The following is a 10,011-nucleotide window of genomic DNA, read 5'->3' on the forward strand; positions in this document are numbered from 1 at the left end:
CTCCTTCACTGGGTTGCCACACCTGAAAGCCTCTGCCCTGTACATGACAAGGCTGGAAGTCAATCACAGTGAGTATGTGTCGCTGTCCACTATCTATAAGTTTATTCTCTCTGTGTTAGTCTATTTTACCTTCTATCCTATGTGTGGAAGCCTCTCTTCCCTATCCCAGTCAACGCATAAGCAAATGCAGGGGGAGTTCCCAGTTGCCCAGAAACCCCCCTCCTCTTGACCAGCAGCTCACATTATGACCACAATAGCAATTGTACTGTATAATACGATTACTAGAGCTGCTACCACAACATGCAGTTTAAGGGACAGATTGGAGCTGCTGCACATGCCCAGTGGTAGCAACTTATTCTGCCAAGTTTGTTGTGTGTGTGGATTTGAGCCCTCAGTCAGTATACAGGACCAGAGAGTAGCTGCCAGGAAGAAGAGACAGGATCCTTATGATGAGGTGGGAAGAATGTGTGTTTACAAAGTGCAGTTCTGTCTCCTACAAGTTCTATTATGTCTATGTATTTATATATTATGGGATTTTTAACCTTTTTCTGACCACTTTTATTATTTAGAAGGAACCAAGAAGAGAAATATTGGAAAAAAGACTCTTTTGTGAGAGCACTCTAATTCAGAGGAAACAGTATAATTTATATAATACTGATAAGTACAATTTAATTAGGTATTAAAATTAAATTCTATGAGTGACCATATGTGAACAAATTAGCTTAGCAAAAATATAGATAAATTGTATGTTATTCGTGATCTCAAATATCACAGTCTGCAAATTGCCGGAAATTGAAATCTGTGGTGCTTTTGTCACCACACTCTTGCATATTGTCTCTTATGTAATATATGACCATAATTTATTCTGCTAATATCCATTTCAGATCAATATAGGCGCAGAGAATTAAATCATTAGAACATGAATCCAAGTGCCGGATAGCATAAAATTGAGTGCCACTGTATCCGATAGCCAATTTATTGCAGTACCAGGGTGTTCAGAGGTGGTCTCCCATCCTAGTACTAACCCGGCCTTTCACTGCTTAGCTTCCAAGTTCAGAAGAGATTGGGCATCTCCAGTGAGGTATGACCGCAATTATTAGGCTCCCCTCTTTGGTCACTCCAAATATATGCCGTGTGGCTACTATATGTTGAGGATAAGGAGCATATGTAACGTAAATGTTACAGACATAAGAGTTTGCATGCAGTCATCTGGCTATTCAGCATGTGACTCGGCGGCCACAAAGAAAGATATATAAATACATCAATCTGTTAGGGACAATTTATGTGGAAAAATTCATATGAGCCACATACCATCTACAGATGGGCTTGCCTTATACCAATAATATGTATAACACAATTATTGCGAACATAAGAAATTACGTGCAATCAGCTGATTAGTGTTGCCTTATAGGTAATTGTCTGCACTTAGTATAATATTAGGGCAATGGATATTGTCTGAATCAAAATATAATTCATTATAAATAGGCGATGTTACCATAGTGGACAGTATACTGGATATATATAGTAAGGAATAGATATGAAATAAGTTTGAATGTATGAGGTAATGTTTAGCTGATTTAAGAGATTAGGTTTGTGTATGTGTTTATATAGATATACTGTATATTTGTGTCTTACAGCAAGATGGTAAAAAATAGTGTAGGGAACAGGTTTATTCTGCTCTAGTCATAAATAAGGCCAGAGAGGTTACAGTAAGATCAAGAGTCATTGTAGAGAAAAGGTATTAGGCCATAAATGATAATAGGTATGTGACAGAGCTCTGTTGGTCATTGGAATTCACAGGTGTGCTTACAGTAGATCAGAATCTACTGGTTTGTCTATTGTCCAGTGAAGGTTAAAAGCTAGGGAGTATAAATTAACTACTATGAAAAGAGATCACATCCATTGATAAAACATTGTGTAACCGACCCCAGGAAAACTTGTCAATACAACAGAACTTTGGATGAAAAGACATTCCAGATTTTACAATACTATACTTGCTTAAGGCAGTGTGGACACCACACTTTTATGACACCATGCCTCCGTGAACAGGACACGACAGCCCAGTTCAATGTTTGTTTTATTACACCTTGGAATCTGACAAACCTATAATTACCTATTCCATTGGAAACTATGAGAATATGATAGTTTGAATTGGTAAAATATGAGATAAAAGGACCAGACTTGTAGTTAGGAGTTAGAAGGAAGAGGGAGAGGGAGAAGAAGAAGGAGAAGGAAGGAAGTCAGTCAGGAGGAGAAGTCATGGAGAACATGCAGAAGGAATGATTCTTGGGATGGCAATCTTTAACTTGCAAGTATACATTTTATGTTAGCAATTGAAACTGTTTGTGAAACTTATGTCATGTTGTTTTATGTTATGTAACGAAGGAAGCATATATAATTATAATTAGTATATATATCACTACTGTGTATATCTTATTCTGTACGATTTGATCTGCCTGTAAATAAAGAATCATATAAAAAGAGCGGTAATATTCAAGCTTGAACTCTCTTTAAGGAATCTTAACTTAATAACTTCATAAGTCATATGTATAAGGACTGCATATATGTATCAGCCAATTAGTTTGTAAGCCTGACATAATATATTTGCAGATATATATGATAAATGCATATTAATTGAAATATATCCATATATTAAATACCATATATGATATATTAAATATTAATATTCATAAATATGATTCCATAAAGCAATATTGGCGACCACGAATTGGACTTGTTATTACTGAATCTGATTATCTGATTTATAATATTTATGAGGAGTAGCAAATGCTATAAGCTGGCTACCAAATCTGCAGAATCACGGTGGGGATGTATCTATGAAAATTTATTACCATTGTGTAATGTCAATTTTGTATTCTGTATAACCTAGGATAAATGTGTTAGTGCAATATACGTTATTTTAACTAACATAATATCTATTAGGAAGCAGCACCAAAGGCTATAAGCCTGCTGGCAAAATACAAGATCACAGTGGAATAGGTTACAAATGAGAATAAAGAATTTAAAGGCCTAGAATAGAAAATGTGCACAGTGGAAAAGAGTATTTCCAAATAAATGTATAAATGTACCAGGTATTAGAGTTTAACCTTAAGACACCGGTCAATCTTAAGGAGAGGATACCTTCAGTACTAAAAACAAAGAATATATAAATTTAGCATTGAAATGTTAAAAATGCAAAAGTTTTCTGTAGCATTTAGAAAAATGCGCAGAACTGCGGCTCTAGAAGCCAAACAGAAATGTAAAGAAGAATCAGGTTCACGTCTTCGTAAGGCGTGCCTGACCATTAATGCAAAAATGCATTCGTTATTTAAGTCCCTTAAACAGAAAAATAAACAGAAAAAGTTTGGGGCAGAAGCGAAAAGCCTGACAGTTTGTAATCAAATTGTCAAGATCTCTGATGAAGAGATAACATCCAGCAAGCAAGCTGAGATAGAAACACCAAACAGGAATAGTGTTGAGGTATGTGAAACTCTGTACACAGAGTCTACAGGAGTCAGAAATGACTTAATCAGTCAAGATCCTAAAATTAAGGAAAGTTACATGTTGCAGGACTGCATCAATGTGCAGCGCATGGAGTCTGCTATGGTCACACAGACCACCAGCAGAACAGCCTCTGTGGTAAAGGAAGAAAGTAGCAATGTGCCGGATGTGTCTATCATCAGACAGCACATTAATGTAAAGGAGGTAGCAGCAATAGGAGATGTCCCCTATACTGTGTCTAGTAAGGGGGAAGATCATTGTAACTCAGATTATGAGTATTCTGCTGAATACACTCTCAGAGTTCCCAATGTAAATGAAGAATTTGTTATGCCCTTAGGCAAAGGTGAATTGTCAGCAGATTTAAACACTGATAGCAGCAGTACAGTGCACACAGGGGTGGGGAAGTTCCCCATGGTGAAAACTCCCATGGCAACCAGAGTTGCAAACCTTGAAATGTATTCACCTGGAAACATGTTTAAAGGGAAAATCCATGAAATTAATTCAGGAATGCATGTTTACAAACAAAGTTCCCAAACTTATGTAACCCCCACAGAGCACTCAGAGACTTCTAGTGATGGTGCAAATGTTTGCATGCTCTCAGAGAGACCACATGCAGAGTGTCATTCTGCAAACCACACACCAATTAACAATGACAAAAAGGATCACCAGGATGAAAATGTTTTTATGCCCTGGTGCCATAACCATTTTATTACAGGTGTGGAAAGACAGAAAGCCCTGGGACCTGCAATACATATTTGGCAAAGTTTAACAAGTTTCTCTCCCCACAAAAGTAGGTTTTTTCAGAAGCTCCAAGATTCTTCCAAACTAAGGAGCCACACCAAGCAGCAAACGCTATGGTTAAAGACAGTCTGGGACCAGGCTGCATCACAAGGGAGTATGGTCACAAGTGAATACGGTAGTATCATTCCTTTACTTGTTAGATCCAATGAAGCCATTGTTTGCTTTGATGTTCAAACAGCCACAGTTTCCAAATTAAACCTGCATCATATCTGCAGCGACAATTGTGCTGTCATTGACACACAATGTGACAGGAAAGATTGGCACAGGCCAGAAACAATTGTTTGTTTGTTATTCAATCGTTAAAAGACACATTTGTAAATTCTGTACCTGATAACATGCAGCAGATAGGACAGAATGCATAGCAAGCTATGTTAAATCACTGTATAAATATCTGTGATAGTCATTGTATGTATTTTTGTTTGATTCATAGTAATCCTGGCAACCTGTATACAGAATGGTGCAAGACTCCAAAAAGACTCCAATTTACAAGGGAAAAGGTCTTCATTAACCCTTTCATCGCTGCTATCCAGCAAAATCTACATAGCATCCCTAAAGACTGATATATGGACAAATCCTCAAGGAGTTTTCCAGTTTCACAAGAAAGGGGAAGGTTTTCATTAACCCTTTCATCACAAGTAATCATTACTTGTCTTTCAAACTACATGTACACTCCCACAACAGTGTACAGCACATCTCATCACTGTGATTATACAGAACTGTCTCATCCCTTCATATACCTTAATCACATATATGTAAACATTTGTCTGAGATATATTTTATATCATTGCATATATACCTTGTAAATATTTTATGTTTTTTTTATATATTACACAATAGATACTACCTATGCTTCCTTCGTAAAAGCTTCAAAAGTAATTAAATATCTAATACAGGATGGTATACCACGTTATAACAAATTGGGCCGAGATTATTAAGTGGGATGAATAATTCTCTTAATAAAGACTGTCACAAGTCTAAGATAATTATTTGTAGCATAACAGGGTCACTGTATATGCACATGGCTGCATATAAAATAATATTGGATGGAATTAGATATATTTAAAGCCATTCCTAAATGATATTTAATATCTGTTTGAAGCAAAATTATATTCATTTATTGTATTGATAGGATGTTACTATATACACATCAAAAGCATTTTAAATAATTATTAGTCAAAATATAGGTAGGATAGAAAACGCCTTTATATGGGTTAAACTGGTATAAGTTTATGTAAGATTGAGATGTATAAATAGGTACAAGGTAGAATAAGGAGATTTAAGACTGCATGGTAATTTATTCAGTGAGGAAATACAGAACAGAGTAGGTGTACTACTCACAGCCATTTGTGGTACTATTGCCCGAAGACAATTAAGACCTACTATTAACAAGCAAGGAAAGAAAAAAAAAAAAAAAAAAAAAAAAAGACTGTTTCATATATGCCTGTTCTATTCAAAATCACAACCTGTTTGTGCAAAAGCAATATGGACACTGGTCACAACTGCGGCATTGGATAAACGCAAAGGAAACAGAACTGCTAAAGACTGTATAAAGACTATTACTATTACTGAGGGTCGTCACAAGTACTGAATGTTCAAGACACAGCACTCGACGTACACAGCCCTCTGCCTCAAACAGCGAAATGGCAAGCAAAGGAGCAGCTGCTACGAAGAATTCTACTTCTAGTAATGGTGCAAATGTTGCAAACGCAAGGCCATAATGCAAACGCAAGGCATCTCCAATTGCAAGCAAACCACGCAGATGACAGTCTTATCCCAGTAAATTGCTACATACAAGAACAGCAAAAATGTCCAAACGTACTGATCCAGATACAGAAAAAAGGTCTACAATTGGGCTATTGTATTCCAAATGTCTGTAGAAATTAGTTTTCCTCATGAATACTGAATAAAAACCTCAGTTTTGTCTGCTTTAGTTAAAAAGTAGAATAAGGTTAGGTAAGCTAAGAATTTTTAGAGATTTTTAAAATCATAATGGTTATTATTATTACACTTATGGTATATATTATGGTTACAACGAAAGTTATGTTTGAAGGAATATTTTGAAATGTATTTGGAAGCAATTACGCTAGTTTAATGTGTGGCCAATCAAAAGAATTTCTCATGGCCACAAGGGGGCGACTGTTGCCTTATAGGTAATTGTCTGCACTTAGTATAATATTAGGGCAATGGATATTGTCTGAATCAAAATATAATTCATTATAAATAGGCGATGTTACCATAGTGGACAGTATACTGGATATATATAGTAAGGAATAGATATGAAATAAGTTTGAATGTATGAGGTAATGTTTAGCTGATTTAAGAGATTAGGTTTGTGTATGTGTTTATATAGATATACTGTATATTTGTGTCTTACAGCAAGATGGTAAAAAATAGTGTAGGGAACAGGTTTATTCTGCTCTAGTCATAAATAAGGCCAGAGAGGTTACAGTAAGATCAAGAGTCATTGTAGAGAAAAGGTATTAGGCCATAAATGATAATAGGTATGTGACAGAGCTCTGTTGGTCATTGGAATTCACAGGTGTGCTTACAGTAGATCAGAATCTACTGGTTTGTCTATTGTCCAGTGAAGGTTAAAAGCTAGGGAGTATAAATTAACTACTATGAAAAGAGATCACATCCATTGATAAAACATTGTGTAACCGACCCCAGGAAAACTTGTCAATACAACAGAACTTTGGATGAAAAGACATTCCAGATTTTACAATACTATACTTGCTTAAGGCAGTGTGGACACCACACTTTTATGACACCATGCCTCCGTGAACAGGACACGACAGCCCAGTTCAATGTTTGTTTTATTACACCTTGGAATCTGACAAACCTATAATTACCTATTCCATTGGAAACTATGAGAATATGATAGTTTGAATTGGTAAAATATGAGATAAAAGGACCAGACTTGTAGTTAGGAGTTAGAAGGAAGAGGGAGAGGGAGAAGAAGAAGGAGAAGGAAGGAAGTCAGTCAGGAGGAGAAGTCATGGAGAACATGCAGAAGGAATGATTCTTGGGATGGCAATCTTTAACTTGCAAGTATACATTTTATGTTAGCAATTGAAACTGTTTGTGAAACTTATGTCATGTTGTTTTATGTTATGTAACGAAGGAAGCATATATAATTATAATTAGTATATATATCACTACTGTGTATATCTTATTCTGTACGATTTGATCTGCCTGTAAATAAAGAATCATATAAAAAGAGCGGTAATATTCAAGCTTGAACTCTCTTTAAGGAATCTTAACTTAATAACTTCATAAGTCATATGTATAAGGACTGCATATATGTATCAGCCAATTAGTTTGTAAGCCTGACATAATATATTTGCAGATATATATGATAAATGCATATTAATTGAAATATATCCATATATTAAATACCATATATGATATATTAAATATTAATATTCATAAATATGATTCCATAAAGCAATATTAGTCAGCATGTGACACGGCGGTCACAGAGAAAAAATATATATACTTATATACGTCCAATCACCTGATTAATCAGCATGTGACACAGCGGTCACAGAAAAAAACATCAATAGGTTTAAGGATAATATGTGTGGAAAAATTCATATAAGCCACGTACCATCTACAGATGGATTTGCCTTGTACCTAAACATAGAACTTTGGATCACCAGTACGGCCACTCAGTCACTGTCGCTGAAGTGCTTGATTTGTTAAACTGTGCATGTCCTTTTTAATATCAAACATAAAAGTGGGTGGATGGGTCCAAGGACAATTCCATCTTGCACCAATTTTCTTTTCAAAATGGGCTGTAATTTTGGGAGGCATTAGGGATAGACTTTTTTACATAGATATTTTTATTGGTTATTGCTATATTTTCATTATGGGCTGCATTTTGGCGGGCATATAGCTATATTTTCATTATGGACTGCATTTTGGGGGGGCATTGGTGACTGTTATTCTCTTATTAAGTCTTTTATTGTCTTTTTGCAGCTGGGCCTCACCTCTCACAGAGAATATGGACCATACATTTGCCAGTGCCTACCACAATCAATCATTCCATCCTTTGTTCCCCACATTCAATATGTCTCAAAATCATGTTACATGCATCTAAAAAACAGATCCAAAATATGACCATACCTTACACAAGACTGCTAAAACTCTAATCCATGCTCTCATTATCTCCCGCATTGATTATTGCAATAGTCTCCTAACTGGTCTTCCCAAAATGAGACTCTCACCATGCAGCAGCGAGGCTAATCTTCCTTGCTAGATGTTCATTGTCTGCAGATCCACTCTGTCAGTCCCTCCATTGGTTACCTGTATTCTACCGTATTCAATATAAAATACTTTTACTTACACACAAGGCCATTAACAAAACTACACCAACGTACATCACTTCACTTATCTCAAAATATCTCCCAACCCAACCTCTTCGCTCTTCACAAGATCTGCATCTCTCATCCACACTCATTACTTTATTCGGGCTGCACCCACTCTGTGGAGTGTGCAAGCGTATCAAATTCCAGAACCGCCCACATAAACTTCATAAACTTTCCTATCAAATTGCATCCACTCGTCCACACATATCCTCACGTCTTCTCATTCTTCACTTTCCCTTCCTCCCAACCCCGGTTCATCATTGCTGTATGACCATATCATAGAGCCCACCAAGAACCTTTGCAATCTGGTGGACAACTATGTATAGATAGCACCTATTCTTGTGTATCCATGCCTATTTCCCTATAGATTGTAAGCTTGTGAGCAGGGCCTTCCTACCTCTATGACTGTTTGTTATTACCCAGTTTTTTTATATCATTGTTATTTCCAATTGTAAAGCGCAAAGGAATTTGCTGCACTATATAAGAAACTGTTAATAAATAAATAAATTCATTAAATCTTCTTTTGATTCTTTTATTGTCTTTTTGCTGCTAAGCCTCATGGAGAATAGTACATTCACATCCGTCTCTTTTAGAGTCTTCTTTTATTGTTGACATACTGTAATAAGTAATATAAGCAGGGTGATTTGCAGCTGTGAGTAGTCATTTGCAAAATAAGTAACAAAGAATTGCTCTTTTTAATTGTACAACTTGTGTATGTTGAATTCATCAATATAGATAACATGGACCTTACAGTTGCCTACAAAATAAATAAATTAATCAATCTTTTTTAAATTTCTTCTTTTATTGTTTTTCTGCCGCTAGGTCTCACCTCACTGTCACTTAGCCTGCTCAGCCAGCTAGCACGGTGCAGCCTTTTGGCCTAAAATGGATGAAAACAATATTGTGAGGTGGTTAAAATGGAGTGAAAATCAAGTTAATAATACTCTAAGAACAAAAATGGCACAAATTATGTGATTTTAGCTTTTTTAGTCAATATTTGAAAAAAATGCAAAACCAGTTGATGAATTAGAACCAAAACCAGCAAAAATGGTCAGGCACACATCTCTAACCTGTTTGAGCCTGTTTGACATTTGCCTAACCCGTTGAACAGTCATTATGATTGCGTCGTCTAGTGCATTTGAAATTAGCAAAAAAATTTGAATGACGAAAGAGCTCAGTGACTTTACTTGAATGTGCTTAAGCTTGACAGTGGACAAACCAAGCCCCATAGACAAGTACAAAGCCATCACAATGCAAGAATTCCAAATAATTTATAACTTGCTTGTATAGTTTGAACATCTCTTGCTATGGTTCATAGTATGTGAAGAGAAAAAACATA

The 10,011-nt window shown here is 35.9% G+C and overlaps 1 pseudogene; it reads right to left on the reverse strand.

The window, feature by feature from the left end:
- Nucleotides 1–975: 975 nt before the first annotated feature.
- Nucleotides 976–1,095, reverse strand: LOC135052719 (5S ribosomal RNA; annotated as a pseudogene).
- Nucleotides 1,096–10,011: the final 8,916 nt, after the last annotated feature.

This window comes from Pseudophryne corroboree, chromosome 2 (genome assembly GCF_028390025.1).
Source record: "Pseudophryne corroboree isolate aPseCor3 chromosome 2, aPseCor3.hap2, whole genome shotgun sequence".
NCBI lineage: Eukaryota > Metazoa > Chordata > Amphibia > Anura > Myobatrachidae > Pseudophryne > Pseudophryne corroboree.